The sequence below is a fragment of the Thermobia domestica genome, chromosome 3 (assembly GCF_964235325.1).
Source record: "Thermobia domestica chromosome 3, izTheDome1.hap1.1, whole genome shotgun sequence".
In the NCBI taxonomy this organism is placed as follows: Eukaryota; Metazoa; Arthropoda; class Insecta; order Zygentoma; family Lepismatidae; genus Thermobia; species Thermobia domestica.
This window is the reverse complement of record NC_137456.1, coordinates 23,715,941-23,743,142: the sequence shown is the minus strand read 5'-3', so window position 1 is coordinate 23,743,142 and position 27,202 is coordinate 23,715,941. Positions and strand designations below refer to the sequence as shown.

Sequence of the window (27,202 nt, the reverse complement as noted above, 5' to 3'; positions counted from 1 at the left end):
AGCTTTTAGGAAAGAAATATTGGCAAGTTCGGTCGTAATGGTAAGTTTGAGAAGTATTCTATATAAAATATCAATAAATAAGGCCGTTCGAAATCTTGAATAGCAAACACATTGACAATCAAACATTTTTGATTGAGAAATTAGAAATTCGAAATAGCGAATAGTCAGTTATTAGTATTAAAGCAAAGTAAAGACTCCCTGAAGACATTCTAATATCCGTGACTAATAGAGTAATCGTGCATGTGTCTGGTATGAGTATATTCATGACGATGAGTAGTAAGAAGCACGAGTCATTCACTCACTATATGTTGGGTTGGTATCGCGAGGCTTTGTTTAGAAATATTCTTACTTTAAGTCACACTCCGGTTGCAACACACAATCAAGAAACTTGAATTGTCACGAGAAATACACGCCTTCTGCACGTGCTTCACTAAACGGTCATATTAGAATAAGATTTTTTTAATTTTATTTTATTTTTGTTTTAAGTTATATGAAAAAAATAAAAGTACAAGCGTTCGTATTTATCTTTGAATGAAAAGTGAGTCCATTATGAGATGAGTTTAAAGGTCTTTTTACGTAGTCCATTATTAAGTTTGATAAAAGGACAGTTTAAAAACCCAGTGTTGGATGACGTGGTTAACAGATGGGTATTAATTTAATTTTGAAACTTTCTATTAACAGGAACACTATTCAATAAGTAATTAATTAGTAATTCTAATTGATTAATTTGAGTTTAGGTAGATTTTCTGCGCCAAGACCAGACGAGACAGAGCCACTTACTTAAAGTAGGATTCCAACTACTAATATCGGGCTTTTATCGGAAACAAATAGCCTCAGTTAGGAATCGAACTCCGAACCACACATACGGAAAACACTCGCGTTAAACAATGTGGCCACAAAGGAGTACTACTATGAAATTCAATAGTGAAAAGAATTGTGGGTATGATAAAAAAAAAATTAAACTCCTGGCACAACAGCTCATAAAGGCCATGGCTTACCAGCTGGCTTGTGGCACTCATGCCTTTGGAGTAATGTGTGGTCAGAACACTAGCTGCCTCTCGCCATTAGTACTCCTTTCTAGACTGCAATTCGCTAATTCTTCGCTAATTCGTTACTTCTTTGAAATAACTCCCCAATTGTCATCATGACGCTGGGCTGAGGCTGTAATATCAGTACCTTCTAATCACTCATCTTCCCTCGGACCAAAACCGACACTGCTTAACTTTGCTGATCTCAGGAGAAACGGTATTTCAATTAGACTAGTGAGTTGGCTTTCGATACATTAGTTTCAGCAATATATTAAGAGAATAACATTATTACGACTCAAAATATCTTGTTAGTTACGAAAGGATTATTGAAACTGTTATAAATGTGAACAAAGTACATAAACAAGAAATACTCAACAAAGTACATAAACAAGAAATACTGAATCCAATAAACTTGTTTACTGCATGCTACATTTTTTTTTTTTTACTATAACCATATTCTTTGCAACACGCAGCGAAATTTAGTAACATTTGAAAAATAATAAATTCGTTAGTTTTAACATCCTTCTATTATAGACAAATATTGTAGGTAGAGAAGACGAATGATTGATGAGAATGGAGTATTATGAAATAACTGATGGAATGAGAATGGGGAAGGATAGAATAGAATTTCGGAAAAATCCTCGGACTGAACACGATGTTGTTCACCACAGACCCCTTGGATCAAACTAGGGACCAATTTACCATGATGCATGTCATTTCGTTGACGTCGATGGGATTAAGCGATTGGTGCACCTTTGGAGAATATTATACTTGCAAACGAAAGTTAAAGTTCTGTAGAGTTAATCGAAAGTAGTTGTTCTGCTGGAGTCTTTGGTTCGCTTTACACTATATGTTAAAATTATTTAGATATAACATTTTTTTTTAAGGTTGTCCACTAACCATCCTAAACTCCTGCCGTATTTATGCACTTATTTAAGGACTTAATTATACAGACAACCGATAACACAGGTAGCGACTTCTGTTACCGCCAGGCAGGCAAGTAATAACACAGGTGGCGACTTTTGTTAGCACTATGTGCGGAAGCGAGAGCACATGTACTAAACATCCATTACTGTCAGGTAGGCAAGCGATAGCACAGGTAACGACTTCAGTTACCGGCAGGCAGGCAACCGATAACACAGGTAGCGACTTCTGTTACCGCCAGGCAGGCAATTGATAACACAGGTGGCGACTTTTGTTAGCACTAGGTGGGGAAGCGAGAGCGCATATACTAAACATCCATTACTATCAGGTAGGCAAGCGATAGCACAGGTAGCGACTTCTGTTACCGGCAGGCAGGCAAGCGATAACACAGGTAGTTACTTCAGTTACCGCCATTCAGGGAAGCAATAACACAGGTGGCGACTTTTGCTGGCACTAAGTGGGGAAGCGAGAGCGCTTATACTAAACATCCATTACTATCAGGTAGGCAAGCGGTAGCACAGGTAACGACTTCAGTTACCGGCAGGCAGGCAAGCGATAACACAGGTAGCGACTTTTGTTACCGCTATTCAGGCAAGCGATAACACAGGTGGCGACTTCTGTTAGCACTAGGTGGGGAAGCGAGAGCGCATATACTAAACATACATTACTATCAGGTAAGCAAACGATAGCACAGGTAGCGACTTCTGTTACCGCCAGGCAGGCAACCGATAACACAGGTAGCGACTTCAGTTACCGGCAAGCAGGTAAGCGATAGCAGAGATAGCGATTTTTTCTATTACTGCTAGGCAGCCAAGCGATAGCACAGGTAGTGACATATATTGGTGTGTTTATTATTAGGATGAGTATTACGCATAGACGGAGACGTTAGCTGTTTATTATTAGGATTTGGAGTTGTATCTCATTAGAGAAATTGTGTACTGCCATCTTGGTAATGTCATATTTAAGGATATACTTTAGAATCAGTTTAATCCAGTAGGTGGTGTGGTTGTCGTACAACATAAATTGTTAGGCTTACGAAACAAAGAAATATATATATATATATATATATATATATATATATAGAGAGAGAGAGAGAGAGAGAGAGAGAGAGAGAGAGAGAGAACCAGTGAACCAGTTGGTAACCTAGTGTACTTCAATCGTTGCTTCCTAGTTTAAAAATATATACATAAAAAGTTATTGAAATGTCAAGCTCATTGAACAAGAAAAATAAATCTAGACATCATTCTGTAATAATAATTTTAGTTTACGAAATTTTAAAAGGAAGAAGAAGAAAATATACTTTCTCATTCCACCAGCTACCTTCTTGGTCTTGAAAAAGATGAAAACATGATCGTACATTTCTACCTTCATTTGTTGCATAATATTATAATTGTATAATATTATAATATTATATTGTAATTACTTTTATGGATAAAAATAAAGTCGTTTTTGAGAAGATCATTCAATTTCAATAACAATCTTTCTCTCATCTGAAATTCTAAATGTAATTAGCGTGATGAAGTCACAAAGACGGTCAACGGAAAGAAAATAAAATAATTTTAGGAATGATCCAAAAATGCATCAAAAGATTGCGATCTTGGCCAATAATAATTAGTTTTTGGATCAGGGGCCACAAAATTTTTAAACGGCCTCTAAATCAAGTTTTCTTATTTTCTACGGAAGAAACACATCATACTGAGTTAAGTAATAGTTTGAGTTTGGCTACACTATAATATATATAGTCCTTTAGATTTAAGGCGTACACGATTTTTTTTTTTATTGAAGTGTATTGGATTTCTGAGAAACAGGAGCGACAACATTTTTGAACGTCCCCTAATTCGAGTTTTATTTATTTATTTATTTATAAATATTTTAACAGAATAAGAAAATTATACTGAGTTAAGTAAGTGATAGTTTGGGTTTGGCTACATTATATATAGTTCTCCGGATATAAGGCCTACAAAAAAAGTTTTCCCTGAAATATATTGGATCTTTTGATTTAAAAAAAAAATTATGCATAAGTCAATTGAATCAGGTCTAGCAATTGCTATAACTCTCATCTTGGGATCTCCCCCTCCCCCTCCCCCATCATCTTATACTAATAATATTTCGTGTTTTTCATTCTTGTCGTCCTCCAAGGTACCAAACATAAATGAACTTTTATCTTGAAGGAACTGAAACAAAGAAAGAGATAGAACGAAGGAAGCAGGCGTGAATGGTGTGAATGTTTTCATTGAATGATGATGTTTCATGAAATATAAGGTTACGACCTATGTGCACATGATACTCATTATGGGCAGATAACAATGACCACAAGAAATAATGTCGGAAGCAGGAGTCAAAAGGACACTTTTTTTGTTTCTTGGTCGATTAATTACTACTGTTTTAGAAGGCTTTTAAGAAGAAAGAAAAAAACAAAGAAACGTATTATTCTGCGTTTAAATTAAGTTTCTCAATTTCAATGGGATTTAAAATCATGTCTTATGCGCGTAAAGAATTGTGAAAAGCATAAAACTTTGTTGCAGAAATGTCTCGAAGTTGATGCATTTGTATTTGCTCGTGGTCTTTCAGCTTAGGCCAGTGGCGTTTCGTGATTTTCTACTTAAGGGGGAAGGTGCTATTTTTAGTGCATTATTTTACTCAAGGAAAGCGGCGCTCCGAAAGCTTCAATTAGACGCCACGCGCCTGTCAAACAGTAATGTGTCCATAAGATTGACTACGAAACAAGACGAGACAAAATTTTCTTGATGAGAAAGGAGACTCGTCACAGCTCTTTCAATAGAGACAGATATACGCTGGGGTGAATTTCGTCTTAACGGCATTGGGAATATCACTATTGTACATTGGACACTAACATAAATCATTTTCGATTATTTTTACATCTCACTCCCTTCCCACCTTTCGTATATACATATGAAGGATGACTTGGACTTACACGGCATGAGGAAGTGTCACAATTTATCTGAACGATTCCGAAAACTATGGATTGGACACTAGTATTGGTTATTTTCTAGTTATTTGACACGTCATCTTCATCGCTTTTTTCCCCTTCCCGAAAATGTGCTAAAATCCTAAGTTGAGTATAATGTACACTCATGTGCGAAAGATTATCAAAACCGGTGCAGCGGTGTAGGGTAGGTCAGCCATCAAACATCGTTTAGTTGTCAGACATCTTCAGCGATCTAGCATGAGTTAGCCGTCTAACATCAGCAGCGGTCTAGGATGAGTTAACTGTGAAACATTGACAGCGGTCTAGGATGAGTTAGCCGTCAAACATCTTAAGCGATCTAGCATGAGTTAGCCGTCTAACATCAGCAGCGGTCTAGGATGAGTTAACTGTGAAACATTGACAGCGGTCTAGGATGAGTTAGCCGTCAAACATCTTAAGCGATCTAGCATGAGTTAGTCGTCAAACATCGGCAGCGGTCTAGGATGAATTAACTGTGAAGCATTGGCAGTGGTCTAGCGGTCTAGGATGAGTTAACTAACTGTGAAACATTGACAGCGGTCTAGGATGAGTTAGCCGTTAAACATCTTCAGCGATCTAGCATGAGTTAGCCATCTAACATCGGCAGCGTTCTAGGATAAGTTAACTGTGAAACATTGACAGCGGTCTAGGATCAGTTAGCCGTTAAACATCTTCACCGGTCTAGCATGAGTTAGCCGTCAAATATCGGCAGCGGTCTAGGATGAGTTAACTGTGAAACATTGGCGGCGGTGTAGGATGAGTTAGCCGTCAGACATCGGCAATGGTGTAGAATGAGTTAGTTGCTAAACATCGTTACATTCTTTCTTATTTAGCTGGGAGTAAAATAAATTTTACATTCTTCCTTGGTAACAATGAGCAGCAGACGCAGATTCGATTACGACAGGGGCTCATATGTGGTTTAGATTTCACGTTAAGCTGTAGATCCACACCTCATATATAGCCATGCTGGTGAAAGGGACGATAAACTCAGATCAAAAACATCAAATTGATATCAATGAGAACAAAATCAAGCTGGGCATAATAATATTAATATTATTAATAATAATAATAATAATAATATTAATAATAATAATAATAATAATGTGCAGCTACTGTGTTATATAACAAGTAGTGACTGACTAGATAGAATATCCAAAGCCATTTTTTTATCTAGTATTGTAGAAATTTTACGTGGATTTGGAATGGCGGGATGAGTTGGTCCACTTCATTAAAAGATACAGTTAACTCTTTATTAGAATCACGCTAGTGGGCTTTATAAAATTGTAATGTCATTAGGATCATGCAAGTGGGTCTTATAAGATTGTAGTGCTATTAAGATCACGCTAGTTGGACTTAACAAGATTGTAATGTTATTAGGATCACGCTAGTCGATTTCGTAAGATTGTAATGTTATTAGGATCACGCTAGTGGATTTCGTCAGAGTGTAATGTTATTAGGATCACGCTAGTGGGCTTTATAAGATTGTAATGTTATTAGGATCACGCCAATGGACCTTATAAGATTGTAATGTTGTTAGGCTCAAGCTAATGGGTCTTATAACATTGTAATGTTATTAGGATCACGCCAATGTACCTTATAAGATTGTAATGTTATTAGGCTCAAGCTAGTGGGTCTTATAAGATTGTAATGTTATTAGGATCACGCCAATGTACCTTATAAGATTGTAATGTTGTTAGGCTCAAGCTAATGGGTCTTATAACATTGTAATGTTATTAGGATCACGCTAGCGGGTCTTATAAGATTGTAGTGTTATTAGGATCACGCCAATGTACCTTATAAGATTGTAATGTTGTTAGGCTCAAGCTAATGGGTCTTATAACATTGTAATGTTATTAGGCTCAAGCTAGTGGGTCTTATAAGATTGTAATGTTATTAGGATCACGCCAATGGACCTTATAAGATTGTAATGTTGTTAGGCTCAAGCTAATGGGTCTTATAACATTGTAATGTTATTAGGATCACGCCAAAATACCTTATAAGATTGTAATGTTATTAGGCTCAAGCTAGTGGGTCTTATAAAATTGTAATGGTATTAGGATCACGCCAATGTACCTTATAAGATTGTAATGTTATTAGGCTCAAGCTAGTGGGTCTTATAAAATTGTAATGGTATTAGGATCACGCCAATGTACCTTATAAGATTGTAATGTTATTAGGCTCAAGCTAGTGGGTCTTATAAGGTTGTAATGTTATTAGGATCACGCTAGTGGGTCTTATTAAATTGTAATTATTAGGATCACGCTAGTGGACCTTAATAAATTGTAATGTTATTACTATCATGCTAATGGGTCTTATAAGATTGTAATGTTATTAGGATCATGCTAATGAGCCTTATAAGATTGTAATGTTATTAGGATTACGCTAGTGGGTCTTATTAGATTGTAATTATTAGGATCACGCTAGTGGGCCTTAAAAGATTGTAATGTTATTAGGATCATGTTAATGAGCCTTATAAGATCGTAATGTTATTAGAATCACGCCAGTAGGCCATAAATGATTGTGACGTGTCCACCATAAAAATATCATTCAAGTTGGAACATCCAATTTACCACTGAACATTGAGGGCCTTATGCAGAGTCGCTCTGGTGCATGATTAGTGCCATACTAAAGAGTTCGACAAACATATATTTACTACAGTAGTCAGGCCCTTAGTATGACGCTAATCATACGTCAAAACGACTCTGCACAAGGCCATGAGAGACTAGTTCAAACCACGAAGGATCGAGTTTCCCACTAAAATAATAGAATAAGTAAGTACCAGTTCTGTGCTTCTTTAGTAAGTAAATATTTGGTTACCATTATAAGAGTTTCCCTGTTCCTGTGGTGTTGCTGTGCAATGAACAAGTTTCTCGATTTTTGCTGTTCAATTCTTGTTGAAAAAGTTATACATTGTCTCGTATTGCCCTCGACACCACTAAGTCCTTTGTGATTGGCACGCCCTCAGTTCCAACTTACACATGCCTGATTTAAACCATTCGTTGAAGATATTTTTAATTGGGGTTCTTAAAGATGGCAAAATATTTCTGGTGAATTTAGGAAACAAAATTCGTGAAATCTGTGTCCGATTCGTATTCTACATGCACAAAAAAGAGTCACAAATATTTGTGTGTGCGTGTGTGTGGTTTACGTTCAGTGGAATAAGGAAATGAACAAAATTATATTGCCTCAACTTTGTAGATTTTTTAAAATTTTTAATTATTAGTTCAAAACTAACTCTTTATCACCTTTTATACGGATACCGTGACTAGAAGAGCTTTCTGTATAATTACAACAAAGTCGGAGAGGAGGGGGAAGGAATTCGCCGCCTTCTGTTTACAGTAGAAATCGTGCGTGTTCACATTTTTTTTTTTTTAACGTGTTGATAAGAACAAGCTTGCTACCTAAGCGAAAACAAAAGATTTTTCAGTTTGTTATTAGGTTTACATGACAGGATAAGAAGGATTGCTGCCTTAAAAAAAAAAAAAAAAAAAGTTTAAAAAAGTTCATTTCGTACGAACCGAACAATTTATGAACTCAAGTATATTAGCACAGCAAGACTTCATAATGGAGAGATCGCGTTGTTAATTTTGTGCGTATTGTAATTCTAGAAAATTGCAGAGTGATATTTAGGCAAAGACAGTGAAAGTGGCGCAGAAACACAATTTACTAAATAGATTGTTGAAAATCGTAGTGAAAACGGCGCAGAGACACAACTTACGAAATAGATTGTTAAAAATCATAGTGAAAATGGCGCAGAGACACAATTTACTAAATAGATTGTAGAAAATCGTAATGAAAACGGCGCAGAGACACAATTTACTAAATAGATTGTCGAAAATCGTAATGAAAATGGCACAGAGACACAATTTACTAAATAGATTGTTGAAAATCGTACCGTAGTGAAAATGGCGCAGAGACACAACTTACTAAATAGATTGTTGAAAATCATAGTGAAAATGGCGCAGAAACATAATTTACTAAATAGATTGTTGAAAATCGCAGTGAAAATGGCGCAGAAACACAACTTACTAAATAGATTGTTGAAAATCATAGTGGAAATGGCGCAGAAACATAATTTACTAAATAGATTGTTGAAAATAGTAGTGAAAATGGCGCAGAGACACAATTTACTAAATAGATTGTTGAAAATCGTAGTGAAAGTGGCGCGCGGAGACACAATTTACTAAATAGATTGTTAAAAATCGTAGTGAAAATGGCACAGAGACACTATTCACTTAACAGATTGTTGAAAGTTGCAGTGAAAATGACGCAGAGACACAATTTACTAAATAGATTGTTGAAAATCGTAGTGCAAATGACTCAGAGACACTATTTACTAAATACAGTATATTGAAATTGCGTACAAACAGCGAAAATGATGCAAAGACTTTACAAATATTGAAAATTGTAGAAAATTATGCGGAAAGATGTAGACAGAGAAAGTGAAAATGACGCGAAAAAACAAGCTACTAAATAATATAGTGAAAACTCTGAAAATTACGCAAACATTTAGACAGACAGTAAAATGTCAGAGACCCGTATACAGGGAGGTCTAGGGAGGGCCGGCCCCACTAAATTTTTGCTGCCCCCTTAAAATTTTCACGGTAGGCCTGCAAATGAACTTTAATATGGTGATCAACTATAATATGGTTGAGTCGGGCCCCCCTAACTTTAGCCGGACCCCCTTCCTACATTTTTGGGCTGGCCACCGGCCTGAAATATCATAAAGGCATCATTTACTCAATAGTATAATATTTTAAAAAATCTGGAAAATTGTGCAGTCATTACGTTGAAAGATTTTGTTCGGTAAATATTACAACAGATCTGTGGCAACTGTAAATTTATTCCATTCTTGTTAAATTACGATCTAGCATACAAGGAGGAATACGTTTCGCTCCCTCATAGAATATTTAAAAAGAAAATGAAATGAAATACCTTAGTTTAACGTCCCATGATTATGCCCTTTAGGCCAAGTGAATGGTGATGGAAGAATTGGTGGAATGAAAAGGTGGGAGGAAACGGGAATATCTAGAGAAAACCCACGGACGCGTTCTTGTCCACCACAAACTTACTTGGTCGAAGATCGAACCACAGACCCTACGCATCAGAGGTAGGGGCTCTATCACTGAACCACCTTGCTTCTCCTAGAATATAAGGCTGTTGTAACTTCAAAATGTCAATTTTATAACAAAACTAATAAAAAAAATATGTACATCTAAAGAAACTTGATTTAGTTTTTTGGGAGTTGTAACGTTATTTCAGTATGTATAGTAGTAGTTATTGTAGAGGAAACCTTTCTTAATTACATACAAATTACAATTGAAGATCTCGGTGCATTTAAAGGACAGCTCCAATTTTATATTTGGCTCAGGATTGCAACAAAACTTTGTCAAAAATAACTTTGTTCTTCTTCCGCCTTCACACTTCTGGTGAAGAAAGGTTTTATCTTATAATAACATACAGTATAGTATGTCTTCACAAAAAGTTTGAAGGCCAGAGTAAAGTAAGTGTTTAACGGAGTTTTGTTGCAATCCTGAGCCGAATGTTAAATTGGAACTGGCCTCTCCCAATTGTTAACAATCTGAAACTTACTTTAAGTTACAATATTGTCTTATTCTAGGGTTGCAGTTTGTTTCGAATTATAAGGGATGATATTAAAATAACATTAATAATAATATCATCATCATCCTCATAGTGTATTTTCAATATCAGACTCTTTTTCCTGTTCGATTCCCAGTGGGGGCACTAGGTCGATAAAGTGTAAAAAGCTTTTTCAGGCCAGCCACTCTGAATGAGGTTTTCCTGGATTTTCGTCATTCACACTAGGCAAATGTCGGGGTGGTACCTAACTTATTAGGTCCCAGGCCGCTTTCTTCTCTTTTCTCAGATAATGTGCTCGCCGAGGGACATTATCTCTCATACGTGACGGGCTAAATGATCATAGTAGATGCTGAAAGCCAAGAAATCTAAATCCTAAATACTGTTTTTCCTGTTAGCGCTTAATTGTAACGTAACAGTGCTTTTATATGTCGAAACATTTGACAATGACTCAGAGATAAGTATTTACTGAATAATGTCTTTGAGTTGTAGAAAATTGGACAGAAGCAGTGAAATGATGAAACAAAGACCTTAGTTTACTAACTAATAAATTGAAAATTCTAGAAAAGTACGCAAAGACACTTTTCACTAAATAATAAGTATATTGAAAATTTTAGAAAATAAGTCAGTGACAGTAAAAAATGACGCAAAGATGCTTCCTACTAAATAATATATTGAAAATTGTAGATATAATACTCAGACACATTTAGGCTAAGAGAATGAACATGACGCAAAGACATTATTAGTTAAATAATAGACTGAAAATTCTAGTACATTTCAGAGTCAAAGAAACATATGCAGCAATACTGTAATCTTCCAATTTTGAAATATTTCTTAGAAATGGATTTGGAATGGTTAGGTCATGTAATCCGGTGTTCAGTTGTGGGTAGAAATACAATTTATGGTGTGAACTTGGAACTTAAATTAAGAGGTAGCAGACTTTGGTCTAGAAAGCAAGAAATAGCTATAGTAGCGATGAGAGTTGAATTGGGCTATGTTGCTGATCACAGGCTATTTCGCGGAATACAGGTCATAACTATAAACGTAGTTATACTCCTGAATGTAGACTATAACGCCAGGAATTCCATGGTATAGTCGGAGGAATGCGGGGACGGAAAGGATGTTATAGTAAAAATTAAACAAAACTGTGAACTATAATAAAATTTTGCCTTTCGTCCTGTCCCTAATTGTTTAACAGATTAGAACTTAACACACATCGTGTTTTTATTTTTTTTTTTAAATCAATACCATACTTACAAAACGGAACAAGAAAGACTTTTAAGTTACAACATTAAATATGGCAAATTAGCATGAAAGTCCCAAAACCTTTTTAATGAAACGCCTCAAGTAATGTGTTACTAATTAACTTTTTTTTTTGAACTCGTATTTGTTAAATCATGATTTCCTTTATTTTAATGTTTATACGACAAATTCAACACGCATATGTGATTTGTTGCGTTTCGGATTACCTTCAGAAATGGATAGTGAATAGTGTGCTGTTGATTGTATTTGGGAAACACACACACACACACACACATGAATAAATAATGAACTAGTACAGTTACTTATGAATAAAACTCTTGAATAGAAGTGTTTTATCCGTCTTTTTTATGTTACGAAGAAAGCTTAATACCCGAATCTTAGTTGACTACCACTAGTTTTGGAGAAAACTATCCACTTACGTAAATGTATTAGTTAGTCATTATTATTGGATATGAAGAAAAACTCTTTACGTATTCAAATGTATCATTGTTATGTCGATTCTGAAGACAACACTCGAGATTACGCAAGTGTCTTGGTGGACCACCGTCAGATCTGAAGAACATTTTCGTTTTACACAAGTTTCTTAGTTCGCCATCAATCTGTTCAAAAGTAAACTCTCTACTTACACAAGTATTTTAACTTGGCGAGAGAAACTCTACTCAAGTTCCTTAGTTGGCCATCGTGAATTTTGAAGAAAATTATTTACACAAGTGTTTTACTGGGCCACCATCAGTTCTGAAGAAAACTTACACAACTATCTTGCAACTTATCAGGTGTCTTTTGTTATTTTCTGAAGAAAACTTTTACACGAGTGTTTCAGTTGACTACTAGAAGTTCTGAAGAGAAATCTCTTTATTTACATTAGTGTATCTTTTTTGGTCATTGTCATTCTGAAGTAAAATTATATACAGAAGTATTTTATTTGGCCATCATGAGTTCTGAAGAAACCTTACACGAGTGTCTTGCAACTTACGTAGGTGTGTTGGGTATTTTCTGAAGAAAACTCTTTTACACGAGTGTTTCAGTTGACCACCAGAATTTCTGAAGAGAAATCTCTTTATTTTCGTGTGTCTTAGTTGGCCAACGTCATTTTGAAGTAAAACTATTGCAGAAATATTTTATTTGGCCACCATCAGTTCTGAATATAACAATCTAACTTACACAACAGTCTTTAGTTGGCTAAGTCGTATCTGAAGAAAAGTTCGTAACTAACAGAAGCATCCTAATTGGACAAGTCGTGTCTGAAGAACCAACCAACTGTTACACAACTTTCATATGTGATCCATCGATTTTGGAAATAATTCTCTAATACAGATATCTTTAATTGGCCATCGGCTTTTGTGAAGAAAATGCGCTGCATCTTAGTGGATATCATTGGTTCTAAAGAAAATTTGCTAAATCACAGTTGTTTTGTCTATTTATTTGGCCAGCATCGGTTTTAAATAAAACATTTTAACTTAAAGGAATTTATTATTTGACTGTCGACAGTTCTGAAGAAAACTCTTAACTTACACATGTTTGTTAGTTGGCCATCGTCGTGTCTGGGGAAGGAATATGGCAATACCCGGTATATAAGTCATATGAACTGTGATTGAACCATAAATTTGTCGCATAAGAGAAAAGTGCTCCTTCAGTGACACACATTGCCAAGTCGCGTCCCATATGAACATACCTGAATCACCATTAATAAGGAATTAGAAAACCAGTGTAAAGTATAGAAAAATATTACTTGGCATTATTTTTAAAGGTATACTTATAGGGGAAAAATATCAGCTTCTAAGATAATATTTAGATTGTACTTTTAGTCATAAGGAAAAGGTAGGCGTTTCCCCAGTGGCTACGGCTTTTGAATTTAGTGTGAAACTGAAGCAATACCTAAACATAATTCTCGCGTGTCGCTCGGCAGATGCCCACTGATTATGTTTGGAGAAGCAAGAAGCTGATGTGCTTTCGCTCTGTGTGTGAGTGACGTCATTACCCGTTGCACCAGACAGCAGCCATCTTGGATTACGTCTCTTTCTATATCGTAAGAAAGCAAATGAAGAGGCCCGGTGTGGGATGATTATTTAATTTTCTAATTCCTTCTTTTTCTCGCCTACTCCCCCATCTTTTCTATTTTACAATTGAATTTTTAAAAAACGTGCGGTTTAAAATGCTTTCACAAGTGAACGTAGGACGCGTGATTTTTTTTTTTTAATCTGTCTTCCAACTTGCGCTTTGGCCTTTTAAAGATTTAAAGGGCTCCTTGCTGTATGTGTTTTAAATATCCTTATTGTCTTCTTAAGATTAACAAGAGTGTCGCTCCAATCGCTTCTTTTGAAATTTTCTGAATAAACTTCGCAATAATGGGAATTAAAATTAAGTATTTATGTACTTAAAAAATCTTTGTAAGTCGTGTGATAATGTATTTATATTTTTTGGCAAATATTTCCTATGGAGTAAAAAAAAAAAAAAAAGTGCTTCGGTTTGATATAGGAATGAACAAAACTAGTATTTATAAAAGTCGGACACCGATTTCTAGAAAAACCGAAAACCGTCAATGTTCTTCACAATTAGTTCGTCTTTACACCAAAACCAGTTCACGTTTGTCTTAATGGTTTTGGGTTTATATTGAAAACTGTTTGGTTTTGGCCGAAGCCAATATCTTTTTCTTGTTCTTGTAGAGTTCATTTCCAAACAAGTTAGCGAAAAAGTGAAATTTTCTTAGAAAACCGAAACAAGTTTGATGGGAAGCCGAAACCGGTTTTTGTTAGAAAACCGAATCGATTTCGAAAATTCGTTATTTTGCAAGGATTCAAAAACCAGTTTCGGTTTTCCTAAAAGCCGAAAAAAAAATTTTTTTCACGACTAGTTTAATTATATCTTCAAATTTGTATTCAGACTTGCGAGTTCAGCTCTCGGATTCAGTTGGATTCGAGCTTAAAATCAATTATAAACACTGGATAGCAAGTCCAAACGAGTGCGAGCCCCCTTGGGTGGATTATGAACCCGAATCCAATGAGGTTGGTGAGATGATTTTCAAAGTAGAGATAATATATGTGGTATTAGGAAGAATAGGATTTAATAGAGATAATTTTAGAAGTTGGAATAAAAATAAAAAAATGAATACAAGTGGGGATAATAGAGGTAATTTTAGATGTAGAGGTACTATTAGAAAAAAAGTGGGGATAATTTTGAAACAAGTAGGGATAATACAGATAATTTTATAAGCAGAGATAATATATATGTGGTATTAGGACGAGGTGGGGTGATTTTGAGTTTAACGTCCCTTTCAGCAGGGGGGCTATATGAGACAGGACCTACTGATTAACGTGGAATCCGTACCACATGAGCTCCCGCCGGGAATCGAACCCGGGTCTCCAACGCCAAAAGCGCGTACGCTAATCGCTTAGCCACGAATGAGCTCGGTATTAGGAGGAGTAGGATAATAGAGATGATTTTATAAGTAGATATAATAGATATGGTATTAGGAGGAGTAGGATAATAGAGATGATTTTATAAGTAGATATAATAGATATGGTATTAGGAGGAGTAGGATAATAGAGATGATTTTATAAGTAGATATAATAGATATGGTATTAGGAGGAGTAGGATAATAGAGATGATTTTATAAGTAGATATAATAGATATGGTGTTAGGAGGAGTAGGATAATAGAGATGATTTTATAAGTAGATATAATAGATATGGTGTTAGGAGGAGTAGGATAATAGAGATGATCTTATAAGTAGATATAATAGATATGGTATTAGGAGGAGTGGGATAATAGAGATGATTTTATAAGTAGATATAATAGATATGGTATTAGGAGGAGCAGATACTTTTAGAAGTAGTTCCGTTCTGGCTTCTGGCTACCACAAAGATTGCGTCGTGGGTAACGGCGTAGTACACCTACTTATTTATAAATTAGTAAACGTTACGATGACACAGGGTTAAGTATTGACATTTTCTTTGTGCTGATGTAAAATAGTGTATTAAGTTTCCTTGTCTGTAAGAAAGAAGAAAAGAAATTGAAATATCTCCTTCCGCATACCATTGGTTTTAAATCATTTCTTGGAATATACAAAGAGTTAGAACAGCAGGACACAGCAGTTGAAATGTATATTTCTTTTATTTTCTATTCATGAAGGAAATCAGTAAAATAAAGACCTAAAATGCATTAATAAGGTTTTTCCTAACCATCTGCTATCAAAACGATGTTAATACACTGCTGCTGCATCCTACAACAACTATTTTTTTAATAAACAACAAAAAGAAAAATCATGATGAGTAGTGGTTGATAACACACACTCTTTTATTCTAACACGCAATGTGTTTAGTACATAAAATGCGCAGAAACCCTTGCGGCACCTGCCGGGGTTAATATACTTCTCCGGAAGTAGTACCATCACAAATCCCAAAAAAAGAAAGGAAAAAAAAGTAAAGCCTTCACTAAACAAAAATCTTGCGAGGGAACAGTGGTGACTCGAAAACAGATGCATCGGAAGTGGCATGTGCAGGGTGAAGTACAAGGAAACAAATAGTATATGGCATCAAGGCAGTCCATGTCCAAGGAGGAAGGATATCATTCGTTATATATATACACACAGGGTGTTTCAAAACAACAGCGACAAAGTTTGGGAGCTGATTCTTGACACCAAGATAAGACAAAAAGTATAGATTAACCTCGGTGCATAAATCCGTCATTTCGGAGTTACAGGCTGCCGAAAACATGAAGAAAAAATTAACTTCAAAAGTCCATAACTCCAATACAATGGGATTTACCGTAGTCGTGCCAAGACTTCACTTAGGAGCTAGTATGTGCCTTGTCCAAAAATACATGTTTCAGAATCCTGTGGTAATCACGCAACAATTTTTGTGGAGGGAGTTTGGCTAGGGGCATATAATTTCAATTACGCACCAACTACTTCTATAAAACTTGTTGCGGAAGCACGCAGATTTCTGAAACACGGAGATTTGGATAGGGTACGTACTAGTTTCTAAGTGAAGTCTTGACGACCTGAGTACGGTAGTTCCCATAGTATTGGAGTTATGGACCTTTTAAAGTTCATTTTCTCGTGTTTTCGGCAGCCTATAACACCGAAATGGCGGATTTCTGCACCCAGGCTGGTCTATATACTTTGCTCTATACTTTCTGGACTTCTCCAGCCTGAGTGCAGAAATCCGCCATTTCGGAGTTATAGGCGCCGAAAACATATATAGGGTGTTTCAAAACAACGACAAAATTTGGGAGGTGATTCCTGACACCAAGATAAGACAAAAAGTATAGACCAACCTGTGTGAACAAATCCGTTATTTCGGAGTTACAGACTGTCGAAAACATAAAAAAAAAAAAATTAAAGATCCATAGCTCTAATAATATGGGACCTACCGTAGTCGCGTCAAGACTTCATTTAGGAACTAGTGTGCGTCCTGTCCAAAAATACATGTTCTAGAATCCTTCAGTACTCACGCAACAATTTTTATAGAAGTAGTTTAGCTACGGGCATATCATTTGAAATACTCAACAACTACCTCTATAAAAGTTGTTGTGGGATTGTGAAACATGGATATTTGGATAGGGCACGTACTAGTTCCTAAGTGAAGTCTTGACCCGACTGCAGTAGGTCCCATAGTATTGGAGCTATGGACCTTCAAAGTTAATTTTTTCATGTTTTCGGCAGCCTATAACTACATGAAATGACGTATTTCTGCACCCGAATTAATGTATATTTTCCGGACTCAGGTCCAGAAATCTTAAAATAATAATAATAATAATAATAATAATAATAATAATAATAATAATAATAATTGCACCTGTTAGACGAGGCTGACGACAAGTCTTCAAATTGAATGTGCACCATCTTTCTGACCAACTCCAGGAGATGTATTGCAGAATTTCGGGATTAAAAAATTACTTTTATGTCATCTAGGTGACCCATAAATCTAAAATTTGTACAATGTATTTTATTTTTAGCATGGTGCTTTTAATTTTAAAACGGACTGTATCAGTTAACAGCAACATAAATGCTCATTCCACTTGCCGATATTTGTATAGTACTATATCATCATCATCATTATCATCATAGGTATTCTGCCGTTATTGGCAAGGTCACTTGCTGCAACTGAGAAGCTTCCGTATTGCTCAGTATTCCGCTAACCTTTTCTCTTCACATAAGATTTCTTTTGTTTTAATATCGTCCATAATTGTAGTTGCTTCGCCCTCTCCCTCTCTTTCCTGCCACCATACCCTCTAGCAAGTTTCTCATGGTACAGTTCCTTGTTAGTCAATGTCCCAACAAGTTTTCCCTCCTCTTCTTAATAATATGTGAAATTATTCTTCTCTCCGCTACCACCCTCTCACTCGTTTTCCGTTTCGAAATATTCCACTCGTTTTTCTTCATTTTTGCGTAACGTCCATGTTTCCGACCCATACAGCACAGTATAATTTAAAAAATCTAATAAGTGTGGTCGCGTTGACGTAAGCATTCTATAAAGTATGTCGTAAGTCAGAAAAGTTTGAGAACCTCTGGGCCATTGAAACATACTGAGTAACAATTTATATACTTCTCTAAACTACTTTTATGGTTCCACTCGTGATACATAAGAATTATGTACTTCATGAAACGAATACTTTTCCTTCAAAGGAATAAATAACTAACCGCAACTCAATTTAAAGTGGAATGAAAATTTGATGTCTGATATGGTTCTTATAATTTAAAGAATGCAGTATAATTTTGTTCTCTTGTTGCATGGGAAAGTAATTCTGTATTTCTCTGTATGGAGCTGTGTGAAATTAAGAGGAAAATGATTGGGTGAGATATTAGACTATGAATTGTAATCTTGTAAACTACTGTGAAAACAAAAGTTGTTTTTTTGTTAACGGAAGATATAATAATAATAATAATAATAATAATAATAATAATAATAATAATAATAATAATAATAATAATAATAATAATAATAATAATAAGTAGTAGTAGTAGTATAAACGTATACGCGAGATATTACTTTTTTAAAAAATGTTTGATCGTCAAATTATATATCCTACTATTACTTATTATTATTCAATTCTTTTCCTTAATATGAATATAGAAAAAAAAGGAATATTTTCAGTGTTACGTCCCATGCTTATGCCGGCTAGGCTAAAGGAGAGGGTGATGATGAGAAATGAATGAAATGGTGGAATTAATATAAAGTGCGAGGAAACAGGAGAACCTCGAGAAAACCCACACACACAGTGTTTGTTCTCTTAGCGCGAGCTGGTTCGAACCAAGGACCCGAAACATCAGAGGTATAGCTTTACCACCGCGGCCCCAATATGAATATAGAACGTAGTATAGTTTTCAAATTACGTTTCGGAGTGTCCTTTTTTCAGATTTTCTTTCTTTCTTTTCTTTTCTTTTCTTTTTTTCTTTTTTTTACCGATTCTGGTATCAGAATTGTGCATAATATATTTCTTAAATATTGAATACCTAAAATAATAGTAATGAGTAAACGATATTTATGGAAGTAAGAGCACAGATCATTCAAATTTTTCATTTCACTTCTCACGTCCTTTCTTCTTGTTGTGGTTATTAATTGTGCACAGTGGCTTAGTGGTAGTGCTTACCTCTAGTGCGTGGGGTCTCTATTTCAACCCCTGGCCAAGTAAATATAGTGGACAACATAACATAGTATTCGTGGTTTTTTTTTGGGGGGGGGTACTTTCATTTTTTCTCACATTTTTATTACACCAATTTTTTCATCAATTCTTTGCCATAATCACCCCTGTTCCTTAGCCTAATGAACGTAAATCATGAGATGTTAAACTGAAACGATTCAATTCCATTATTATTTGTAAAAATCTCAATGACATCAAACAAAAGGACAGTTTTTCAGATATGTCATTTAATGCTTTCAAAAGTCTTTTAATAACATTTTATACTCACAAAATGTTTGTATATGTCCATTTAAATCTTACAAAATGCTTTTAAATATCCCTTTAAAAAGTTACAAAGTGCTTTCAAATGTCCACTTAAAACTTACAAAATGCTTTTGAATACCCATTTAATACTTACAGAATGCGTTAAATATGTCATTTAATGCTCTCAAAATGCATTTAATACTCACAGAATGCTTTTTATATGCTCCATTTAATACTTACAAAATGCATTTAAATGCCTATTTATTTTTTATAAAATATGTTTATATGAACTATCATGTATACAGTTAGTTTTCTTTTACGTTAATGCCATCTATATGACAATTCTGTGAAATGTTTCAAACTTGTACAGTACATCGCTGCCAATTTCGTCTGGTGACGTGATTTTAATAACTTAACTGTACTTCGGACATAGAATACAGACCCTTTTTTTTCTTCTTTACAGATGTTTATGCGGGTCCATAGGACGGCGTTTATAGAGAAACTAAGGTAAGATAAATTTTCATTTTAAATAGTAAAACGGGCATTTTCGGATATTAAATGGGATTATGTATTATTTTGTCTCTTGTAGCACGATGAAATGCAAAACAAGACGCCAATAAATGCTATTAAAAAAAATCTTTGAGATACATGGATCCGAGATTCATTTGCCATTTTTAATTATTAATCATTTCCATCAATCTTTATAATGAAATTACAATATTAGAACAATTCCAGCCGCACTGGAATACCTCTTTTCGTGAAATCACCTAAGTCAATCTCTACCAGTGTCGTGAGGACAACTGAGGAGCTACTTGAAAGAAAGAAGCAGCGAATTCTGGTCTAAAAACCAGCGTTAACGGCGAGAAAAGCCGTTGTGCTGACCAGACACTACCCCTAGAGTATGAGGGCTACAAGCCAGCTGATAGGCCCTGGACTCCTAACGACCGTTCGGCTAGAAGTTCAGTTTTTTTTCTTTCTTTCAGGTGTAGAAATGTACAATGTTTTTCAAATCAACACCGACAACGTTTGGAAGGTGATTCCTGACAATAAGATAAGTCTAAAAGTATAGACTAACTTGGATCCACAAATGCTTTCTTTCGGAGTTATAGACTGCCGAAAACATGAAAAAATGAACTTATTGGTTCTATCTCCAATACTATGGGACCTGCCGTGATCGGGTGGAGACTTCACTTAGGGACTAGTATTTACCCTATCGAAAAACCCGTTTCAGAAATGAAATTAAATGAAACCTGTAAGTTTTACGTCCCACGATTATGCCGGTTAGGCTAAAGGAGACGATGATGATGAGAAATGAATGAAATGGTGGAATGAAGAAAGTGGGAGGAAACGGGAGAACCCCGAGAAAACCCATGAGCACGGTGTTTGTCCACCACAAAGTCCACACGGCTTAAGGTGGGATCGAACCAGGGATCCCAAGCACAGAAGGCGAACGCTCTACCACTAAGCCACCGTGCCCGCCCATGTTTCAGAATCCTAAGCTATTCATGCAACATTTTTTTTTTAATAGAAGGAGTTTGACTAGGGGCATATAATTTGTAGTGCTCACGAACTTCCTCTATAAAAATTATTGCGGAAGTACCGCAGAATTCTGAACATGGATATTTGGATAGAGCACATACTAGTAATAAGTGAAGTATTGTCCCGACTATTGTATGTCCCAGTTATAGTATCGGAGTTATGGATCTTTAAAGTTCATTTTTTCATGTTTTCGGCAGCCTATAACTTTGAAAGGAAGTATTTGTACACCCAGGTTGGTCTATACTTTTTTTCTTGTCTTATCTTGGTGTCAAGAATCACCTGCCAAACGTTAGCCCCAAATTACATAAAGGTCAATTTTTCTAAAAACAAGTCCTACTTTATCAGTTCAATTATTGTTATATAACTATTAAGGGTGAGAACTGTTTTAACACCATTTTCATGTGGGCTGTTTTCTTTTTCCCACCCTTAGCTTGCGCGCCTTATGTAAGTATATTCCGTCATAATAATCAAAAACGAAGCTGTCGCAAAGGGGACTTCTCGTAAAGTAGTGCGGTTGTTCCTCCAATATACCCCTCATCCCATTACAAGTGCATTTTTTTTTTTCCAGAATTTTCTTCCCACGGTGCAAGCGAAATAGGGTATCCGAACTTTTCTTCAAGTGCTTTGTTATATATGCGGGAGAGAGAGAATGTGTGTATATGTATGTATGTATATATGTGTAAGTATATTGGTAACACAAGAAACCATAGTTATATGCTTGTGTTTGTGTGTGTTGTTGATGGGGCTTGTTTCATCTACCCTTTGCGACCGATCTTTTTCTTTCGCCATGAGTTTTCTTCTTTCTTTTTTTTATTTTTTTCTCAATGAAAAAAAAAAGACCGACCGACAGAATAAGACCGAGAACTTATGGGAAAATGCATCGCTCTTTTCTTTCTGGGAAAGTTGTACCACGAGGTGTTTGATGGGAAGAATTCTTCCATTTCTCATCCTTGGTTACAGTGTTGTCATATCTGAATTTTTTTTTTCCTTCTTGAAATGTAAACAAAAAAAGTATATTATATTGACAGGTTAAATCGGTTGGGAAGTCATATTTCTAACAATAAGAACAGGTGAATGGACTGCTTAAAGATTCGATCACATGTTTCGAGAACGATTCGAAACAGAAAATATTTAGATATAATAGCTATATTATGTGACATTATTCCATGTCGGGAGATCGGGTTCGATTTCTGGTGGGAGCTCATGTGGTTTGGATCCCACGTTAAGCACTAAGTCCACGTCTTGTGAACTTTCTGCTGAAAGAGACGCTAATCTGTAGTTTAACCAGTTATTCCGTATTCTCGCTAATTATAAAGCACTGTACTGCAAAAATAAAGTGCTTAGGTCATAATTGCCAATTTGTGAGTTCGAACTCTTGTCTCAGGACGTAGCTGTGGAGAAAGCTTTGTCCAAGTTAGACTCCCGAACATCCTCTTCGCCAGTTGTCGGTCGTATTCCGATTTTAGTTCTCATCAGAATTAGATGTTCAAAATGAAATATTTCAGTTTAACTTCCCACGATTATACCTTTTAGATTAAGGGAGATAAATGATCAAGGCAAGTGAACGATGATGGAAGAATTTGTGGAATGAGAAGTGGGAGGAAACGGGAGTACTCCGACAAAACCCACGAACAGAATGTTATCCACCCCAAACTTACTGGAGTCGAACCAGGGACCCTACACACCAGAAGTAAGCGCTCTCACTCACTGACCCACCATGACCCCCACAAGTTAAATATTCAGATTTCATATTATCGATAGGTATAATCTCAATTCACTTTCGGCCTTGAAAAGCGATTTAAACAACAATAAATTTAACACTTCGTTAATGGGATTTCGTAAGGTACTACTGTTTCTTTTACAGTTTAGAAATTAAATTTGCTGGGGATGCTAAGCACTCTAAGAAGAATGTGGAAGAAATTAAACTTCCGTGCAGCGCTGAATAGTCCTAAAAGAATGTAGTAGGAAATAAACTTCCGTGCAGTGTTAAATAGTTCTAAAAGAATGTGGTAGGAATTAAACTTCCGTGCAGCGCTGAATAGTCCTAAAAGAATGTAGTAGGAAATAAACTTCCGTGCAGTGTTAAATAGTTCTAAAAGAATGTGGTAGGAATTAAACTTCCGTGCAATGCTAAATAGTTCTAAAATAATATGGTAAGAATTAAACTTCCCTGCAGTGCTAAAAAGTCCTAAAAGAATGGGGTAGGGATTAAAACTTCCATGCGGTGTTAAATAGTCCTAAAAGAATGTGGTAGAAATTAAACTTCCGTGTAGTGCTAAGTAGTCCAAAAAGAATGTGGTAGAAATTAAACTTCCGTGTAGTGCTAAATAGTCCAAAAAGAATGGGGTAGGAATTAAACTTTCTAGCGGTGCTAAGTAGACTTAGAAGAGTGTGATGGGATATTAGGAAAAATGAAATGAAATATTTTAGTTTAACGTCCTACGATTATGCCCTTTAGACTGAGAGAGACGAGGACTAAGAAAAGTGAATGATGATGGACGAATTGGTGGAATGAGAAAGTGGGAGGTCCCTGAGAAAACCCACGGACACAAGGTAGTCCACCACAAACTTACTTGATCGGGAATCGAACCATGGACCCTACGTACCAGAGGTAAGCGCACTACCACTGAGCCACCGTGCCCCCCTGGGAGGCATTGAAGTTTAACATCTCAGTTCAGGAACGGAGTCTATATGTGATGAAACCTGTTACTTACAGTGGGATCTGAACCACAGCTTGGTTTGTATTCAAGGTTGATTGATTGGTCCTTCACCTTCCCATTGTTTGTCCCGTCACATTTACACACTAGGAACCGAACCCGGAACCACATGGGTGTTAGGCACTTACCCAGAGAATAGCACCAGAATTTGTCTCCGGGATAGTACATTTGATATGTCAGAGCTTTACTTACGAACTACAGTTCTTGTGTGCAATAATAATAATAATAATAATAATAATAATAATAATAATAATAATAATAATAATAATAATAATAATAATAATAATAATAATAATAATAATATAAAACGTAATTTAAACTACTTAGAATCAGATCAAATTGCGACCTTTCGTTTCTGCAGCAATAAACATTTGGATTTTCCAAACCATTAAGTTACAAGTTCTCCTGACCTCTGCGTGACTACATTCTCCGACCATCAACATCTTTCCAGAGGGACCTTGACCTTATGATGTTGACAAAAACATTCATTTTATTCCCATCCGCCTCCTCACCGTCTTAAGAAGGGCCTTCTGCTGATTTAAAGCACCAATTGTCAATTCATCGATGCAGAATGCATTGACTGTCAAAGGAAGACCGTCTGCTAAACCCAGTGCTTTGATGCATCCAATACATAATCAATTGTATAAGCGTGGGAACTGAAAACCCATTCCTATTTATACACCACTGGGCAAGTTTCGAAGGACATAGCAATGTTGAAATGTAAACAAATCCACTATTTATTCAACACATGAAAAAGAAGAAAAAAAAGGTATTGGTGATCTTCACGTATGCTTGTATCTGTAGTATTTTACTGATCATACACCTTTCCTTTACAACAAATGTGTTTCGGTATCGGATTTTGAAGTGTCGTTCACTATGTTCTAAGTTTGTATTCAGTTTTGAATAAAATATAATTTTGAGGTGATTAATTTATACAGAGGGCAGGAGTAGCTAACCCACGTCGCACCACGTAACGTGAAAAAAAAAAAAAAAATCCCGTTTGGAACATGTCATATGAGGCCCAATTATAAACATAATGTTTGCTTGCACTTAAAGCATGCGTACAAACTTTTCGCAAAGTTTTCTAATCGGACTTGATTCGCTTGTGCTCTTGTATAATATATACAGGATGTTTCAAAACAATACCGACAACGTTTGTGAGGTGATTCCTGATACTAAGATAAGACAAAATGTATAGACCAACCTGGGTGCAGAAATCCGTCATTTCGGAGTTATAACCTGCCGAAAACATGAAAAAATGAATTTTAAAGGTGCTACAATACCATGGAGTCTACTAGTCGAAAGATTTCACTTAGGAACTAGTATGTGCCCTATCCAAATATTGTGTTTCAGTATTTCTGCAGCAATTTTTGGTGGGTACTTCAAACTATATACCCGTAGCCAAAATCCTTCCATAAAAATTGTTGTGTGAATACCGCAGGACTTTAGCGCACATATTAGTTCCTCAGTGAAGTATTGGCCCAATTACGGTAGGTCTCATAGTATTGAAGCTGTGGACCTTTAAAGTTCATTTTTACATGTTTTCGGCAGCCTATGACTCCGAAATGACGTGTCTTGGTTTGAGGAATCACCTCCCAAACGTTGTCGGTGTTGTTACGCCCTATATATATCGGGCGAGAAAGAAGAGAGAGGAGCAGGAGTTGCATGTAGTGGGGATGAAGATTCTGAGATGAATGTGTCTGGTAACGCGGAAGGACAAAATTAAAAAAATGAAGTGGTCCAGGAAACAGTAAAGGTGAGACTAGTAGTGGAAAAACTGCAAGAAAGCAGACTGAGATAGTTTGTGCTATGTAAGAAGAATACCTTTGGAATACATAGCTCACCGGGTGGATGCTAGAGAACTGAATAGGAAACGCGCTCGAGGCCGGCCAAGGAAGAAGTGGGGAGATTGTGTTAAGAGCGATATGATCAAGGGCGCCCATGTTGTGGTTTCCAAGGGGGGGGGGGCAAATATAAGCGACGCTTCAAAAATAGTTTCAAATTTTGCTGTAACTAATGTAAAAATTCTATTGGATTTTCGATATTCTGAAGTACAATTTCCTCTAGGGGGGGGGCGAGCTCCCTACCTTGCCCCCCTCATGGGCGCCCTTGAATATGATGCAGTGTGATGACACAGCGGATATGACACAAGATAGAAACAGGTGAAAGACAGTGATACGAATAGCCGACCCCAGGTAACTGCGGCAGAGACCTAGAAGAAGAATTGTACTAACAGCGACTAGGCCTATATTTACACGTTTTGCGCATTACAAATAGAAGTTAAATAATGTCGTATCAGTTCTCCAAGTATAATTACTTTTATGTATACAAAGTTGCCTTATCAATTAACAATAATTAATCCTAAAAAACATTGTAACGTATTATGTTATTGTTCGTTTCTCTGGAGATCGAAATAATGCATGGAATGAACTATCTTCCTGATATTTTAATCACGCTCGACCCTAGCCATAGGAACTAAATACACGGTTCTAATTGGTTGGAGTGATCCGATTCTCGCCACGTAGCATACACATAGCACAAAGCAAACGCCAGATGCTGTTGGCCTTCGCATTCAAGCGTGTTGGTGAGCTGATTAGTATGGAAAGTGCTTTTGGCGTGGGTTCAAACCCAGTCCAAGGATATTTCTTTCTTTTTTTAAATTTTTTTCAGCACTTTTTCCATTAAAATGAGATAAAAATAATACTCAATTTCGCTTGTACGTAAGAATAATACATAACTTTTGCTTTTTCCACTAGCAACGTAGAAATTTCTGATAGCCCTTATAAACAATGACGTTACAAACCAACAGGGGAGTAAGAAATTGGACCCTCGCGAAGCGAAGAGTTGTAGGAGATAGTTGGGAGATAGAGAGGTGGAGGTGCCGGAGGCACCAGCAGGAGGAAAGATTGCAAAAAAGTGATTTACTGTTACGAAACATAGCTGAGAGAGCGTCAGCGAGCGAAGGGGGTTAGAAGCCCTGCAGCGACCATTTTGTTCCACTTTGACCCCTATGATAATACGTTACACTCGGGTGGTGCAACTTTGATGTAAATCTAACCTCACCTGCTTCCTTGTGACCAACTTAAGAGTCTTCATCCCGGCGAAATTAAAATACCGCTAATTTTACAGTAATTTTGTGATATCTTCAAATAGAGAAAAGATAGTTGAAATATGGAACAAGAGCACCCTAGACAATATTATTTTGCATGAGGTACCGTTACCACAAGTCACCTAATATCTTTCCGTTTTCAGCAGTTTAGAAACGCGAAAATAAATGCCGAT

General features: G+C 36.2%; 1 long non-coding RNA gene across 2 annotated transcripts in view; it reads left to right on the top strand.

Annotated features, from left to right (window-relative positions):
• The window catches only part of LOC145681397 (uncharacterized), a 368,906-nt gene that overhangs the window by 111,336 nt on the left and 230,368 nt on the right, over positions 1-27,202 (top strand). For both annotated transcript variants that reach the window (XR_014130769.1, XR_014130770.1), the window contains exon 2: positions 20,128-20,171. This is a non-coding gene — a long non-coding RNA (uncharacterized LOC145681397). The remainder of the gene's footprint in view (positions 1-20,127; positions 20,172-27,202) is intronic.